Raw genomic sequence first — 17,640 nt, forward strand, 5'->3', positions numbered from 1 at the left:
TTTAATTTCTCGACAAATATTTTGACGTGTATTTTTCAGACATCTTGTCAACTGAAGAGCAAGAATTTATCAGGTAAGAGTGCTTTTTGACAGCAGAAGTTCTGGATCCATTTATCGACAGTAATCTGGCTAATTGCTCACTTTCAATGCTAAATGTTAGAGTACTTAAGCAAGATTGGTCAATTTTTCGTAAAATCTTTAATGAGTCGAATTGTCTGAAGTTTTGTTTTTAATCTCAATGCATTGGAAAGGGGAGATTCTTGCCTAAAATGTTGCTAAAATACTAAAATTTTAGTATTAGTTTTACAAAGGTTTCAAATTTTGAGGTCTGGTGGAGTGTTATACTGTTGACGTTCATTTAGTGGAGGCCCAACAGTGTTGATTATGATTTGGAAAAGTAAATTACAACAGTACGAGTGCATAAAATATGAAGTTAGATAAGGACATTGAACCAGGAAGGAAGAAGACTGCAATGTGTTGAAACAACGCATGACAGAGGAAGATAAAAACGGTTTCCTATTGCAGCTGAACTGCTACCAGGTCATATGTTAACGGATCAACTTTGCCAAGCTTGTACTATAATGCACAATGTTGAATAATATTGATAAGCTATATTGAACTGAATCCAGTTAAATTACAATGCTTTTATTCTGAACTAAGTTCTATTGTAATCTCTTGGCCCGCCTACCACCTTACAGCCTCTGTAAACTTCAGCTCCCGTGAAGCACCTTAGGAAATGTCACAAGCTTAAAGACGCTATATAATTGTAAGTTGTTGTGTTAAACTGTGTGCAGTTAATATTGAAAGCGGATCAAGGAAATCCAAAACTTTTGATTGCCCATATAACAGTCATTCATTTTGTTACAGGATCCTCGCCAATATCTATCTCTCAATCAACATCACTAAAACAGATTATCTGGTCATTATTACATTGCTGTTTGTGGGAGCTTGCTGTCTGCATTTCCTACATTACGACAGTGGCTACACTTCAAAAAGTATCATTGGCTGTAAAGCAATTTAGGACGTCTGGGGGTCATAAAAGACCCTATATAAATGCAAGTCTTTCTTTCTTTAGAGAACTCCTGTTTAAATGCAATTATTTATTTCTTCTTTCTGTCATGTTATTCAATGGAATTTGTGTCATACCCATTGAAAATCTGTATTCACTGTGCCTTGTACAAGTTTTCTAAATCCCATGTTTGAATTGTGTTTATCTTGCACTATATACTAAAGTGCACTCATACTGGCCTAGGAGATGGTGCAGTTGACTGGCACTTTAGTCTCCAAAGAAGCATTATACAGTTTAATTGTGAGCAGTTCAGTTTAAGTTTGGAATGTGTAAAGGCTGAGAACAGCACACAAGTCAATAAGATAATTTGCTTCTTGACAAATCTTAAATAAGTCGAATTACATTGTAGTTAATAGTTTATCAACTATTCTGTGATCAAGAACATTCGTCAATTCCTTGTCAAGCCTACTAATTCTGCGTATTGAAAGAAGCCAGAAAATATATTGATTACCCATTAGTTTCCATGAAAGGTTAACAAAAGAAAATTATTTTCTGCTGACAGATCCGAACAGCCAGTTTCTCACTAAGTACCTCTCTACTCTTGCCAAAGCAACTCCCAGTCATCATATGATCCAATGAATCAACCAACAGTAGATTTTCCTATTCCACGGTGACATTCTGAAAATATGACGGAGGAATTTGCTTGAGAAATTCTGAAGGGGTTTTGTTACTTTAAAAAAAGCAAAGTTATAGGTTTCTCTTCAAAGCTGATCTTCCTGCTAGGCTTACAGATAGCGAGTCACACTACATTGATTCCTTCATCAACTATTAATAATCTTACACTGGGAAATTGTTTGCAAAGTGTGTCGTATGCCCATTGAAACTTTCTTCAGTGATCCTAACAGCTTAACACCCCTTTTGCAATTGTTCATCATCATCCCTTTGTGAGATTGATAGAATTACCAAAAACAAACCTCCTTGAAACGAAAGAAAGATTGCATTTATACAGCACCTTTTATGACTTCGGGACATCCCAAAGTGCTTTACAGCCAATGAAGCACCTTATGAAGTGTAGTCACTGATGTAATATCGGAAAGGCAGCAACCAAATTGCGCACAGCAAGCTCCCACAAACAGCATTGTCATAATGACCAGATAATCTGAGGGGTTTTATATAGTGAGGGATAAATATTGGTATGGGAATATTGTAGTGTTGAAGAACTATACTATACTGTATCATAACTCTGCTGACCTGCAAATAGATTATAGAAAGACTCCCAGTAATCTTTCCTGCATCTGTCTGATGACATTCTTTGTCCTTGATCACACAACACAGCATTAGAATACATATTTTATTTCTAGGTAAATATGGATCGAGATAAAAGCACATTTTTGAGGGATGTACACTTTTTATTGGTGTATGTAATGATGCAGCCAAACATAACTTTCTTTGTAATTCCAAAGGACTCCCCTCTGGCAGAGAAAGTTTGATATAGTAATATAGAAACATAGAAAATAGGTGCAGGAGCAGGCCATTCAGCCCTTCTAGCCTGCACCGCCATTCAATGAGTTCATGGCTGAACATGAAACTTCAGTACCCCCTTCCTGCTTTCTCGCCATAACCCTTGATCCCCCGAGTAGTAAGGACTTCATCTAACTCCCTTTTGAATATATTTAGTGAATTGGCCTCAACTACTTTCTGTGGTAGAGAATTCCACAGGTTCACCACTCTCTGGGTGAAGAAGTTTCTCCTTATCTCGGTCCTAAATGGCTTACCCCTTATCCTCAGACTGTGACCCCTGGTTCTGGACTTCCCCAACATTGGGAACATTCTTTCTGCATCTAACCTGTCTAAACCCGTCAGAATTTTAAACGTTTCTATGAAGTCCCCTCTCATTCTTCTGAACTCCAGTGAATACAAGCCCAGTTGATCCAATCTTTCTTGATAGGTCAGTCCCGCCATCCCGGGAATCAGTCTGGTGAACCTTCGCTGCACTCCCTCAATAGCAAGAATGTCCTTCCTCAAGTTAGGAGACCAAAACTGTACACAATACTCCAGGTGTGGCCTCACCAAGGCCCTGTACAACTGTAGCAACACCTCCCTGCCCCTGTATTCAAATCCCCTCGCTATGAAGGCCGACATGCCATTTGCTTTCTTAACCGCCTGCTGTACCTGCATGCTAACCTTCAATGACTGATGTACCATGACACCCAGGTCTCGTTGCACCTTCCCTTTTCCTAATCTGTCACCATTCAGATAATAGTCTGTCTCTCTATCATTTGTAAAACTCATAACCCGTATATATGGTGTTTGGCTTCTTACATTTGGAATTACCTGGGACCAAGTTGGAAACGCTGATTTCACAAGTTGGTAAAGCTGAAGTTTGTATTAGCAGATATGTCTGCTAGCTGCTGGAAACATAAATTGCCTAGGCCTTGGTCTAATAATAAGACTCAAATAATAGTTATAGTTATCTTAGTGTTTGTAACAGATAGATCCAGAGAATTAGGAAATCTCCTAGTGATTTCGATTCTCTAGTCTATAAATGAGATAGACAACCTGAAACACAGCCAATCATTCACATTTTCTTTAGCATAGCAATGGGCTCAACTAACGAGGATGCAGCCCAGTCTCTCAGTCAGCCGTTTGACAGATAAAACGGGGTTGGAAATATAGGGCTCGATTTTCGGGTCCTTTGCGTTCCGGGTTTCGCCGGGTTTTGACTCTCCCCGGCAAAAAATGGGGTGATGAGGTCTTTTGCATCCGGTCGCGATCCTCCGGTCGAGTTTTGCGGCAGTGCTTAGAAGCACTGGGAAGAGCTGCACTGGCTGTGCAACAGCTCTCCTTGCAAGACCGGCACACACCTGACCCGTACGCCCCAAAATGCGCCCCGCGATGACTGTCAGGGAAAACACAGCGGTCCGGCCCTGCCAGCGGCAGCGAGGTAGATAAACTGCAAAAAAGGTAAGTTCCAGTGTTTATTCTTTTATTTTTTTGTTGCGATTTATGTTGTGGTGGTGTGGGCAATGTTGTTGGAATGTTTCTGTGAGGTTTTTTTTGTGTTTTTTTCCCCTCCCAAGGCCTCTCTTGGAGCGTTCCGGTCCCGCACTTTAGTTGACATGGTTCCCATTTTTGCGCCGCGAAATTTGTACAACGCCTCCGTTTGCGCTGCGCCCTAAGGGCCCAGATGACAAAAATTTCTCCACACAGCGCAAACGTTCCCCAGGAGGTAATTTTCTCATCCTACCTCCATTTTCACCCCGAAAACGGCGAAACCAAAAATCCAGCACATAACGTTGCTGCCTTCTCTTTCATAAATCTAGGCTGACACTCCAGCGCCGTGTTGAGGGAGTGCTGCACTGTCGTAGGTGCTATCTTTTGGATGAGACATTAAACCGAGGCTCAGTCTGCTCTCTCAGGTGGACATAAAAGAGCCCATGGTACTATTTTGAAGAGAACAAGGGAGTTATCCCTGGTCTCCTGTCCAATATTTATCCCTCAATCAACATAACAAGCACAGATTATCTGGTCATTATCACATTGCTGTTTGTGGGAGCTTACTGTGTGCAAATTGGCTGCCATGTTTCCTACATTACAACAGTGACTACACTCCAAAAGTACTTCACTGGCTGTAAAGCGCTTTGAGACGTCCAGTGGTCATGAAAGGCGCTCTATAAATGCAAATTTTTCTTTCTTTCAAAACTATCCCCATTATTATAGAGAGAGACATGAATGCATTTTGCTCCTCCTTAGCCGAATCCTTATTGCAGTTGTGAACTGGTAAATCAATGCTCCAATGTATGAGCCTGTGAAAAATTGATTGGGATCAGATGTACAGGTGGCTGGAAAAGAAGCAAGGCAAACAGAGCACATCTTGCAGCTTATAATATGACTCCCCGTGCCCAAGGCACTATAACACTTTGAGCACCAGCGCACTGAACTATTGGGTGAGGAGTGCACCCACTCTGTGCTCATTTGTACTTATCACTGGCAAATGTGGGCACTGTATGGGGAGAACTTGCACAAAGGAAACAGTGTTTTCTTAATGGCCCTTACCTTGCAGATCATTGCATCCTTTTCTAGACTAAGTTCCCAAAGGGTTAATGTGCTGCTACTGCCTTTGCCAACCTTCCCCATTTCTTCCCTCGTCCTAAAAAAAAGGTGCAAAAGAAAGACTTGCATTTATATAGCGCTTTTCACGACCACTAGATGGTTCAATCGCTTTACAGCCAATGCAGTACTTTTGAAGTGTAGTCACTGTTATAATGTGGGAAACACTGCAGCCAATTTGTGCACAGTAAGCTCCCACAAACTGCAATGTGATAATGACCAGATAATCTGTTTTAGTTATGTTGATTGAGGGATAAATATTGGCCAGGACACCGGGGATAACTCCCCTGCTCGTCTTCGAAATAGTGAAATGGGATCTTTCACGTCCACCTGAGGGGGCAGATGGGGCCTCGGTCAATGTCTCATCCAAAAAATAGCACCTCCGACAGTACAGCACTCCCTCAGCCGAGATTTTGTGCTCAAGTCTCTGAAGTGGGACTTAAACCCACAACCTTCTGACTCAGAGGCGAGTGTACTACCCACTGAGTCACAGCTGACACTGCAGTCAAAAAGGTTTCTGGCACAAGAGAAGATTCTCCCCACAAATTCCCCCAACACGTGAAGAGCAACATGCTTGACCCAATATTTAAATGCCATACCAATGAAAGTTGTTGTTGTAGAAAGGAGATGGAACAATCTGGAGAAATATTGGTCCAATTATACAGTTGGGTTGAGAATTAGCAGATGGATTTTAATATGGATAAAGTTGGGTAACTCATAGAGCAACAGGTAACACTAAACACACTTGTAACACAAAAAGGGTTCTATTTTAAGGGGGAGCATTTTTCTCCATCATCATGTGAAATAGTCATGGCTGAATTCCCTATTTACTCATAATTTTTAAAAATTGTCCCCTAATGTCCTTATTGTTCTCTTGTACAAAATGCATGGGATTCATTTGCTAAAGTGCTTCAGTATTTAAACCTTCCGAATTAAGGGACCAGAAGCCACTGTCGGTCAGCAAGCACATGATGAGGGATTGGTGGGACTTAGGGTGGGTAATCACAGAAGTAGATTATTTTAGCTGATAAGGTAATGATGCAAATGGTCATTCATTACTGTTTTTCATCAACCAGATTGGTGTACCTAATTTTGTTATCTTGCTTATAATGTTTTTCTTGTCAGACATGGACGCACGCCACTTATGTGATCCCAGAGAATTTAAGTGCTGTTTCATGGGAGCCAAATTTCTGGTTTCCTAATTGGATGTGTGGGGTACGGGTGGAGTTTCGCCAGCTAAAACAGCTGATTTGCACAGATCACCAGTGAGCATCTCAATATTTATCCAGCTCGGATTAGAACACCCATTTGGGCACTGGCTTACAAAATTATCTGGAACTGAACAGGAAGGATCCCAACCCCTGGGCTGAATCTATCCCTCAGCTCACATCCTGAGTTGGAGTACACACTGGATGGACAGGAACTCCCTCCAACCATCATTATAAGGAGTGCAACTCACTAAGAAATGTCTGAGTACACTGCCGCCACCTAATCAACCACAGCATGGACACACACCATATCCACTAGTTGGCTCTGTGCAATACAATCAAGATAGCTAGCTGCTGATTCATGGATATGTAAGCACATGTTTTCATATCAAGCCATCAGATAACATCCCAAACATCTGTAATTTCAAGTCTCAGAAAGTCCTTATCAACTATTTCATAGACCTTCAGTGTGGTGGCAGAACCTTTGTGGGACCACATGCAATGTACCAAAATCCTTGCGTATACGTTGGGTGGACAGGAACTCCTCCCAAACTTCATAATAAGGAGTGCATCTCCTTATTATGATGGTTGGATGGAGTTCCTATCCAATACTGGCTGCAGACTCATAAGTTTGTTCATGGAAGTGTGTGCATAGCTAATGCTTTTTGAACTATGGGAACGTGAGTTAACGTGAGTCTCTTCTCATTCTCAGTATCATTGAAAAGATTTGACTGCTCCTAATACGAAGGTTGTGAATAATTGCGTTACTCGAAGAGTGTCAAAAGTTATATGGGCAGCTCAAGTAAAACGGGCACCAGCAAAGATCGGTCATGTGCTAAATGAGGTTTAAACCATTTAGCAGCACTGTAGAATAGCTTTGCTTGCATGGAACAAATGATGAGTGTTTTCAAGTAATGGCAGTTCCTGACAGGCTGCATTACTTACATACTGCATATTAGGCCTTTGCTGGAGTTGAGAATCAAGTTTGTCAAAAAAATCTTTTCACCCACTCAATTTTTAGTTAAGAATTATTTGTTCGACCCTGATTTGGGCATAAATCTTATTTTTTTCACATGCAGGAAAGATGCAGTCAGGGTTAACATTAACTTATCTTATTTCGAGGCTCTAATAGGCTGATACAGGCATAAATTCTACCAAACACAGTAAATTATTTTAGATAAATAACGTCAGTTTTTTGCGAGAAACTAGCATAGTTCTTTTAGTTAAACCTATGCCCTGTTTCAATCTCTTTCAGGTTTGTTCAGCTTTAGTATATTTTATGTTTCTTGGAATGCACATGCCTTGTGGTAACATAAACATATTGGTATCAGAGAAGACAACGGGGTCAAAAGTCAGGGTCCGGATAAGGCCCATTACCGCTGTTTTGCGGCGGAATCGAGTGGCCGCCACATTGCAGTTGATTGGCCGCCATGACTCAAATTCAGCTCAGGGATTTTTCGGCCTGTCCCCACTTCTGCCCCGCTGCTGCCGACCGCTGCAAGCACGTCAGCAAAGTGTGCAGCGTCGATCTCTAGCACACGCCAGCCCAAATTTACCTGGAAAAATCGTTGATCTGTTGCGGGGCACCGCGCGGCAGATCAATGATTTTTTCGGTAAATTTGGGCCGGAGTGCACCTGGTTTCTTGTCTGTGAGCCATGGCAGCGTGCCGGCCCTTCAAGGGGAGGGTGCACTACAGTGGCCGGCATGTTTTTTTCTACCGGCAGACTCCCCGATCGGCCGCCAATTATTGCCCCGGGTTCGGCAGGGCTGCCAACAGGCAGCCTGGTACCCCCTCTTGGCCAGCCGAAACCCTCCCTGGTGGCCTGGTGGCCAAACCGACAGAATCGGTGATCGGTGATTCTCCCCCATTTAAATGAGGGGAGATACGTTGTGACACACACACGCAATGACGTCACCACTGCTCCGCCGCTGAGTGACAGCAGCGGAGACTCGGTCCCGCCCCAACTTCCGCCCCTCACCCGGACTTACCGATGCACTTCCGCCCCCATTATGATCGACTTCCAGTCCGCTGTGAAAAAAAGTTCAAAGTGTAGAAAATCAATTGGAAGGCCGTCTCATTGCATCCAGTGGTAAAAACAGGTAAAAAATCAGAGGTGTGCCAGCTTTCTGGCGTTAGGGTTGGTGTGGTAGATCAAAATGCGGAGAGCTGCTGAATGTAGATTAGAGGGTAAGTGTCACTGGTATGGGTAATGTAGTATCTTAAATTTAGTCAATGGGGGCATCGTGTTACAGCACTACTGTACCTAGTATACACTTTACCTGATACATTGCTACAACCTTTCAATCAAACGGATGTGTCTTTTACATGTTCCCCCCCTCCCCCCACCGCCCTTCAAACTTTGTGAGAGAACAGTTGGTAGCATGTTTGCTGCAGGACCAGAAGCTCTTGGGTTTAAAGTCCCATTTCTCTGGAGTGGAGCATGTAATCTAGGCTGATACTTCGGTGTAGTACAGAGGCTGCATTGTTGGAGGTGCTGCCTTTCAGGAATGACATTAAATGGAAGCCCAGTTTGCTGCTTCAGGTGGATGTAAAAGACTACAAGATGCTATTCATAAAAGGACAAATAGTCTCTGGCATTCCTCTTCACCCAATACATTTATCTCCTTTACTGTGTTGTGAAATGCTAATGTGTTTGCCTACATATGAACAGTGACTACGCTGGATGTGAAGTGCTTTGAGATGACCTGATGGTCAGCTGCTACAAAGAAGTAAGTTATTTTTTTCTAGAATCGGGGGACAAAATAATGGGTTGTTAACAATGCATGCTGTTGTTAATACACAAATTGGCCAGCGTTCAGTGGTACGATGTGAGTTGTGAATCTCCAGAACTTCCTTGTTGATTTATGCTGCTCCGTCGATTGCTTCGCACAAATGACATCTCACCCTGAATCATCCTGTTATTTTGAAGAACTTTCTGGATTTGCACATTAATTGCCCATTAAACTCACCACAAAAAGTTAGGTCTGGTAATTAAGAGCGTAATTACCCTTTTTAATGATGTGATAATTGTTACTTCAATGCCAACCAACTCCTCAGCCCAAAAAGGGAACAATTTAAACTGTTCAGTCTCATTCCTGTATGTACTAAATTTTTAGAGATCTAAAAAATATATATTTTTTACTTTTCCTATCAGTCTCTTTTTCTCTCACTCTTAACCCAATCTTTCTTTCCCTTCCTTTATTTCTATTTCTGATTTGACTCAAATTTATCCTCCTTTGAGGAGGATGCTATGAGGCTGCAGAGTGACTTGGATAGGTTAGGTGAGTGGGCAAATGAATGGCAGGTGAAGTATAATGTGGATAAATGTGAGGTTATCCACTTTGGTGGTAAAAACAGAGAGACAGACTATTATCTGAATGGTGACAGATTAGGAAAAGGGAAGGTGCAACGAGACCTGGGTGTCATGGTACATCAGTCATTGAAGGTTGGCATGCAGGTACAGCAGGCGGTTAAGAAAGCAAATGGCATGTTGGCCTTCATAGCGAGGGGATTTGAGTACAGGGGCAGGGAGGTGTTGCTACAGGGCCTAGGTGAGGCCACACCTGGAGTATTGTGTACAGTTTTGGTCTCCTAACTTGAGGAAGGACATTCTTGCTATTGAGGGAGTGCAGCGAAGATTCACCAGACTGATTCCCGGGATGGTGGGACTGACCTATCAAGAAAGACTGGATCAACTGGGCTTGTATTCACTGGAGTTCAGAAGAATGAGAGGGGACCTCATAGAAACGTTTAAAATTCTGACGGGTTTAGACAGGTTAGATGCAGGAAGAATGTTCCCAATGTTGGGGAAGTCCAGAACCAGGGGTCACAGTCTAAGGATAAGGGGTAAGCCATTTAGGACCGAGATGAGGAGAAACTTCTTCACCCAGAGAGTGGTGAACCTGTGGAATTCTCTACCACAGAAAGTAGTTGAGGCCAATTCACTAAATATATTCAAAAGGGAGTTCGATGAAGTCCTTACTACTCGGGGGATCAAGGGATATGGTGAGAAAGCAGGAAGGGGGTACTGAAGTTTCATGTTCAGCCATGAACTCATTGAATGGCGGTGCAGGCTAGAAGGGCTGAATGGCCTGCTCCTGCACCTATTTTCTATGTTTCTATGTTTCTCCATCATTCCTCTTTCTTTCTGACTCCTTAAATCTCATTGTTTCAGGAGATAGACTGTTGGTCCCGTTGTTCACTAAGATCGCAGATGCCCCGTTATTAGCTCGCACTTCCAGCAAGTTACAGTGCAAAAACATTTCGAGCAAAAGGATGCAGGAAAATGTCTAACGGCACACAGCACAAGATGCCCCGCTCCAGCAAGTAAGGCTCAGCGAGTTTGTAAACTAAGGCTGATCTGCTAGTTATTTACTGTTTTAGGAATAGTCATGATCTTCAAGCTTCAATGCAACTCTCTTTAGAAATCTAGAATAATAGCATTTGAGATGCACACACCAAATATATTGTATATATTTTTAAATCTCTAACAAGTATTTCAGTGCTCCCTTGACAACCAAGTGCAACACGTGGTACAGCATTGAGCTATATAAATGAAGACTGTTCCACAGTTGATTTGCACTGAGTTTGTGGTTCTCAACCAAGGGTGCAGGGTCGTGGGCCCCGATATTTTCTGGGAGGTGCGGAGGGAATGGGGGAGCGTGGTTGCGGAGGGGAGGGGGTGGGATTCCCAGAACTCCTGGGAACAGGATTTATTAAATCAGGCTCCCAACTGCACGGTGGGAGCCTGATTTAATGAGGTGCCTCACCTCTCCAGAGCAGGACACAGACACATCACGCAACCCGCCACCGTAAAAATGGCAGCAGGTGCCTGCGTGGCGGATTGGGGGGGATCACACTACACGATTTACATCACACTACACGATTTACATTTTTGAACCTCCCCCCGACCCTATCCCGTCTGTCATAGGGGGTGGCGGGGGAGGGGGGGTTAATATCGACCTCTTAGTGTACCTGAAACATTAGTCATGCTGTTGCACATGATCGCTATTTAGTGACCTCCTCCCACCCGCTCCCTCACCTAACCCACTAGAACATGCATGTATGTGGATGTTGGGTGAAAATGGGATCAGGCTTAGCTGTAATTTACCCCTGCCCATGCACAATGAGCCTGCTAGGCATACATATGAAGAAAATTCACTTGGACAAGCTAATAACCAAGTCAAAACCTAGTGGACAGGTACAAAAAATAATTAAAAAGGCTAATGGAATGTTAGCCTTTATCTCGAGGGGGCTGGAGTACAGATGGGTGGAAGTTATGCTGCAGTTATATAAAGCTCTAGTTAGACCCCAATTCTGGGCACCTCAAGCTATGTTGGGCTTGGACGGGGTATTGCGCAGGTTCACCAGAATGATACCAAGGCTAAAAGGGTTAAATTATGAAGACAAGTTGCATTGATTCGACTTGTATTTCCCTAAATATAGAAGATTAAGGGGGAATCTAATTGCGATATTGCTGATTAACGGATTTGATAGGGTATAGAACCATAGAATTTTGAAGGCCATTTCAGACCATCGCATCCGCGACGGTCGACAAAGAGCTATCCATCCTAATCCTACTTTTCAGCTCTTGGTCCCTTGGGTAGATAGAGAGAAACTATTTCCTCTGGTGGGGGAGTCCAGAACGAGGGAACATTACCTTAAAATTAGAGTTTGGTCGTTCAGGACTGATGACCGAAAGCAGTTCTGCACACAAAGGGTAGTGGAAATCTGGAACTCTTTTCCCCCAAAAGCTATTGAGGGTGGGAGGGTCAATTGAACATTTCAAAACTGAGATTGATAGATTTTTGCTAGGCCAGTGTATTAAGGGTTACGAAACCAAGGTGGGTAGATCGAGTTAAGATACATATCAGCCATGGTCCAATTGAATGGTGGAACAGATTAGAAGGGCTGAATGGCCTACTCCTGTTCCCATGCTACCTATGACAAGGTAGCTCCTGTGGAACCAAACTCTAGCATGTCAAGAGACTGAGGAGAGAAACAAACTAAGGATCTCAGTCCCGCTTGCATTAGATTCTGACCTTCATCTACTTTGTCTAGAAATTTAGTCCCACCCATAGACATAAGTTTCCTCTCATATTTCGTGTTATCTTTCAAATTTCCAAGAGCAAGTTTTGCTCATTTATTTTTCGAGTTGCTGAGTTCATAGTGTGTGCTTTTTAATTGACTGTCGTTGTAGTTAAACTATACAATCATCTAGCACTCTGTAAATATGGCAGATTTTAATCAGAGAATCAAAGAAGCATGCAGCACAGAAGGAGGCCATTCAACCCATCGTGCCTGTGCTGACTCTTTGAAAGAGCTATCCCATTGGTCCCATTTCCTTGCACTTCCCCCATAGACCTGCAATTTTTCCTTTTCAAATATTAATCCAATTCTCTTTTGAAAGTTACGATTTAATCTGTTTCTACCACCCTGTTAGGCAGTGCATTTCAGATAATAACAACTCATTCTGGAAAAAAAAATTCCCTCATCTTCTCTCTGATTTTTTTAACCAATTACCTTAATCTACCATCATAGTGACCTTACAGCTATAGGAAATTACAAACAGCAAAAGCTCCTGCATCTACCTGCTCCTGTGGTTCATCCAAGTTTTGACATACATTATTGAACTTTCAGTCCCGACAACACCACAGCTCAACTGGGACAGGGCAGCTAATGGGGATGTAGGTCACAATCATTCCTGTTCTGAACCCTTTCTCATGTTATCAATCCACCCCACTGCCTTTCCATTGCGCTCTCAATCTTCTTCATGCAATCTCAGAAATCTTAAAATTCATACACCCACCTTATGCACCTCACACTTCCATTCCATAGAATTCCTGCTTTCCTCTCTATGGGGGCTTCTGCCCGCAGCACAGATTCCACTGTACCGAGCATAGTTTCCTGGGTTTGGGAGTCCTTAAGCATTCATGGCAGACACCCAGTGATATTCCTGTCAGAAAACAAGAGTCTGCCACTGGCGTCCAGGCAAATTCCAGCAACAAAGTGACGGCAACCATATTAAAAGGACAGAAGAGCCCCCGGGAACTGGAGCAAGTTTCCTACTGAAGGCCTCAACCGAGACTGAGGCTTTTAGCAGGGAAATGATGGGGTATGAAATGGAGGGAGAGGAGGTCATTATCACATTGTTGTTTGTGGGACCTTGCTGTGCACAAATTGTGTTTCCTCCATTATAACAGTGACTACACTTCAAAAGTACTTCATTGGCCGTGAAGTGCTTTGGGAGGTCATGAAAGGTGCTATATAAAATTAATTCTCACTTTCTTCTTGAATTCCTCATATTTGCTCTTGCCACTTGAAGCTCTGCACTGGGAGCAGGAAACATTAAACTTGCCCCATCTTTTATCTGCTCCTTCCATATCCAGTACCTGATTGCAGCCCCCAAAAAACATGAGAGTTAAAAGGAATGACTTCAAATTGGCTACTCCCTGCCAATATAACGGGCTCAATTTCCCCTAAGCCCATTTTCTGGCATATTGCCAGAGTTACGCCAGGCTTTCGAGGCCAGAAATGCGGTAGTAATACTTTGCCAATGTTTCCCCGATGTATAATTCGAATTTGGCTCCACACAGCGTGTTCAGTCGCCTTGGGGGGTGGAGCCTGCTGTCTGCGCCAAAAAACAATGCCGTACCTTCTGCACATGCGCAGGAAAAAAAGTTACCTTTTTGACATCGTTCCAATGGATGTGCATGCTCAGTACAGCTCGGATTTGGCAATCGGCTATTTTTCAAGAGCCAATTGTGTGTGAGAAGGAGTGCTGTGAGAGAGCATTGGAAAAATCGTAGCTGGAGCAATACAAGATGCAACGCGGTGCAAGGACCAAGAATTTCTTACAGGAAGAAGACGAGGCACTAGTTACTGTGATTGAGAACAGATGGCAGGAGCTGAATACCAGCAGAGGTCACATAAAAGTTCCACCAAAAGAAATGAAGAAATGCTGGAACCAAGTTGCAGAAGATTATTGCGCAATAGTGACCACCACGAGATCTGGAAGCCAGTGTAAAAAGAAATGGCAGGACTTTGGTCAAGTAATTAGTGTAAGTAATATTTTCATTTATTCAATGCAATTGTAAATGTGACCAGCTGTATATGTCCCACCCAGCAGAAAGACACCCTCTCTAAAAAGTTGCATTTTCATCTTTGCAGAGGAAAGTGGCACACAACAAAAGGGAAAGAACTCGAACAGGAGGAGACCCAGCAAATCTGCACCCACTGACACCCTTGGAAGAGAGGGTCACTGCTTTGATGGGTCCTGCCTAGAAAAAAGCAATCAGACTGCACAAGCTGGGCCCACAATCAAGGGAGAGGGCAAGACCTGCAAATTCATCATGGTCCTTCAAAACAACCTGCTGCCTGGCCTGCGATGTGTGAGCCTACTCATGCCACCCAACCTGTCCCCTTCTCTGCAGCTAACCAATTGACTTTTCTGTTATATTTGACAGAACTTGAGGCCAACCCTGACAATGCAGAAGAATATTCAGATGAGGATGAGCCTGAAGAGGAGAACATCTTCCAATCCCACCCTCCAGACCAAGAACATGGGGGGGGAGGGGGAGGGGATGGAGCTGGATGAAGCTCTCACTGTTGTACTGAATATGGAGGAGGTGCTGCTCATGGAGGTGACAGTGCCTTCTGTGACTCGTGGTTTGAGTGTTGGTGGGACATTCCATGGTTTCACACCTTCTGAGGTTGCTGGTCCCAGTGGTGTGGTGCAGAGAGGCACACCCAGGCCCCCACCGTCCCACGCTGCAGGTTCCAGGGGTGTGGTGTTGAGCCACACCCGTGGGGAGGGGAAGGAGAGCTCGACCGTAACAGATATGATTCAGATGATGTCATTGAGTGCGGAGAGCATTGACCTTACCTGAGTGGGGTGAGTGATGAGGTAGCGGGACTGTCGGGAGAAATAACAACACTCTCAGGACAAATGAGAATGATATCTGGGACCATCAGTGAGGGAATAGTGGCCATGAGGGAGGGAATGTCAGATGTAGTGCAAACCACGTCACTGGCCATGAGGGAGGAAATGTCAGAGGTAGTATTGGCCATTAAGGAGGGATTGCTGCAGTCCGCTGAGACACTGTCAGGATGCATGAGGGACAGCATGTTGGAGTTAGCTGCTGCAATAAGGGAACACGCCCAGACCCCACGCCCATTGACAGTATCAACTGCCACTCCCACTGCAATCCCCACACCAGCCTCTGAAGAGCCCAAAGCCGGGCCCTCCAATTTGCCGCCTGATGCTGATGCCCCCCACTCTCAAGAGGTGCACAGTACCCGAGCTGTTAGAAGGAATAAGCTTGGTACCAAGCCCAGAAACACTGCGCCACTGCCTGCAGGCAGGGGTGGTGGAGAGTCCAAGTCGAAGCGCAGCGGGCAGTTTTAGACTAAGGTGGATGAAGGATGGGTGCAGCCTTGCTTTGCTGCTGTTGTTGTTGTTGTTATTGTTACTGTTGTAACTGTTCTCAAATTAAAAGTTTTTTGTAAGTTTTGTAAATTTACAAGTTTATAAATGATCTTAAAGTTTTTAAGTGATCTTAAAGAGTGATCTTAAAGTGAAGTTTGATACAAAATTAATTTTATTAAAATTAAGTTATTGAATAAAATCTATTTTACATTAAACCTAACTATGTTCCATTAACACAACACAACATTACGGAACAGCTCCAAACAGTAAACTTGTCCATGTGGAATAGTTGTTGCTGAGCTCTCAGATTCTCCTCTCTCCCGCCCCCCCCACCACCTTGAGCCTTGTGACCTCTCTCTCCCTCCCCCTCCCAGGGCTACTAGCCATAAGATCGGCTCTCTCTCTCCCTCCCAAGGCTACAAGCCATAAGATCAATTATCTCTCTCCCTCCCCGGGCGACAAGCCGTAAGATTGGCTCTCTCTCTCTCCCTCCCCCTCCCTGGACTACAAGCCGTAAGATTGGCTATCTCACCCTCCTCTCCTCTCTTCCCCCCCACCCCACGGCTTGTTTTGTAGCTAATCCCCGAGCCACTGTGTCCGGACGTGAGGCCAATTCTGCTGGCCAAACCTACAACTCTCCAGGCCTTCTTCAAGACGTTCGCTGGTGGCGTGTGAGTGAGTAAAAAATGTGAAAATTTGTGAAATCCAACAAATTTACACTTCTACGTTGACAGGTTAAAAAAAAAGTTGAACTTTATTATTGATTTTGACAGTGTTCTTGACTCCCTCCAAAATCTTCGATTTGAAAACAATGGCGTCTTTCAGCGCAGATTTGTGAATGTGCGCTGGTTTTCTTAACTCAGCAGAACGTTTTTCGTGAACAGCCAGATACTCCAAAGTAATAGAAAAAAATGTTGGCCAAACTGCGAACAATTGAAAAAAAATGGCACAGACCTGAGGGAATATCCCCTATGACGTAAAAAAATACTAGCCTAAAAAAATCGTAACTAAGTCTGTTACTCCGGCGCAGATCGCAGGGGCAAAGTTTGAAAAAAATAAATACGCCAAAAACTTGACTCAATACACCAAAAAAAGCAGCCTGCTCCAAAAAAATGGCGCAAATGACTGGGGAAAATTGAGCCCAACATGAGTAAGGAACACATCATGCCCCATAAAGTAACGTAATACACATTTGTTTCATTCGTTACTTATTGACTGATTGAACCTTACTGAACCCAAAATATTTCTACTGTTATGCAAATCAATATAGCTTTTACATCTTCCTTCCTGTGGTGATGCTTAAGCTTGTAGATCTTAGGGCCCAAGTTTACACCCTTTGGAAAAATGGCGCATTTCCATAAGGAGCGCCGACTTTCTGGAAGAAAAAGGGCGGCGAAAACTTAACTTGTCTCCTCAGGACGTCTTCGTGCTCGGCGTGGCGCAGCACAAGGGGTCGAGGGCGGAGCCAAGTCCCGGCGCTGAAAACAGTGCCGGGGCCTCTGCACATGCGCGCTAGAGTGTGCACGCATGTGCAGTAGCTCCAGGCCCCTGAGGCTGCATGGGAGGGGCTCGACTCTAGCCCTGGCCGAATGGGCTCACCGGGCGAAGATCGGACTGGACCTCCCTCCCTTTCAGCTCCCTCCCCTCCCTCCCTCCCTCCTGTTCAGCCTTCCCCTCCCCCTTTTCACCCCTCCTCTTCTCCCCACACCTCTTCTCTCCGCCACCCACTTCTTCCCCCCCTTCTCTCTCCCCCCTCCCCCCACCGTCGTCGGCGTAGCCCGCCCACCCAGCATCTCGCTGGGGGCGGGCCCTGCCCGAAGTGTCATCATCGGCGACGGCCCGGCCCAGCCCAGCCCGTTCAGCCTCGGCAGCCCGGTCCATTCA

General features: G+C 44.2%; 1 protein-coding gene across 3 annotated transcripts in view; it reads right to left on the bottom strand.

Annotated features, from left to right (window-relative positions):
• Positions 1-17,640, bottom strand: part of lingo2 (leucine rich repeat and Ig domain containing 2) — a 903,690-nt gene that overhangs the window by 232,206 nt on the left and 653,844 nt on the right. The window contains exon 1 of one of the 3 annotated variants that reach the window (XM_070871041.1): positions 5,066-5,145. The exons of the other annotated variants lie outside the window; for them this stretch is intronic. The gene's annotated coding sequence lies outside the window, so the exon portion shown is untranslated. Of the gene's footprint in view, positions 1-5,065; positions 5,146-17,640 lie in introns of those variants that run through there. 3 annotated transcript variants of the gene reach the window in all.

This window comes from Pristiophorus japonicus, chromosome 1, assembly GCF_044704955.1.
Source record: "Pristiophorus japonicus isolate sPriJap1 chromosome 1, sPriJap1.hap1, whole genome shotgun sequence".
NCBI classification, from domain to species: domain Eukaryota; kingdom Metazoa; phylum Chordata; class Chondrichthyes; family Pristiophoridae; genus Pristiophorus; species Pristiophorus japonicus.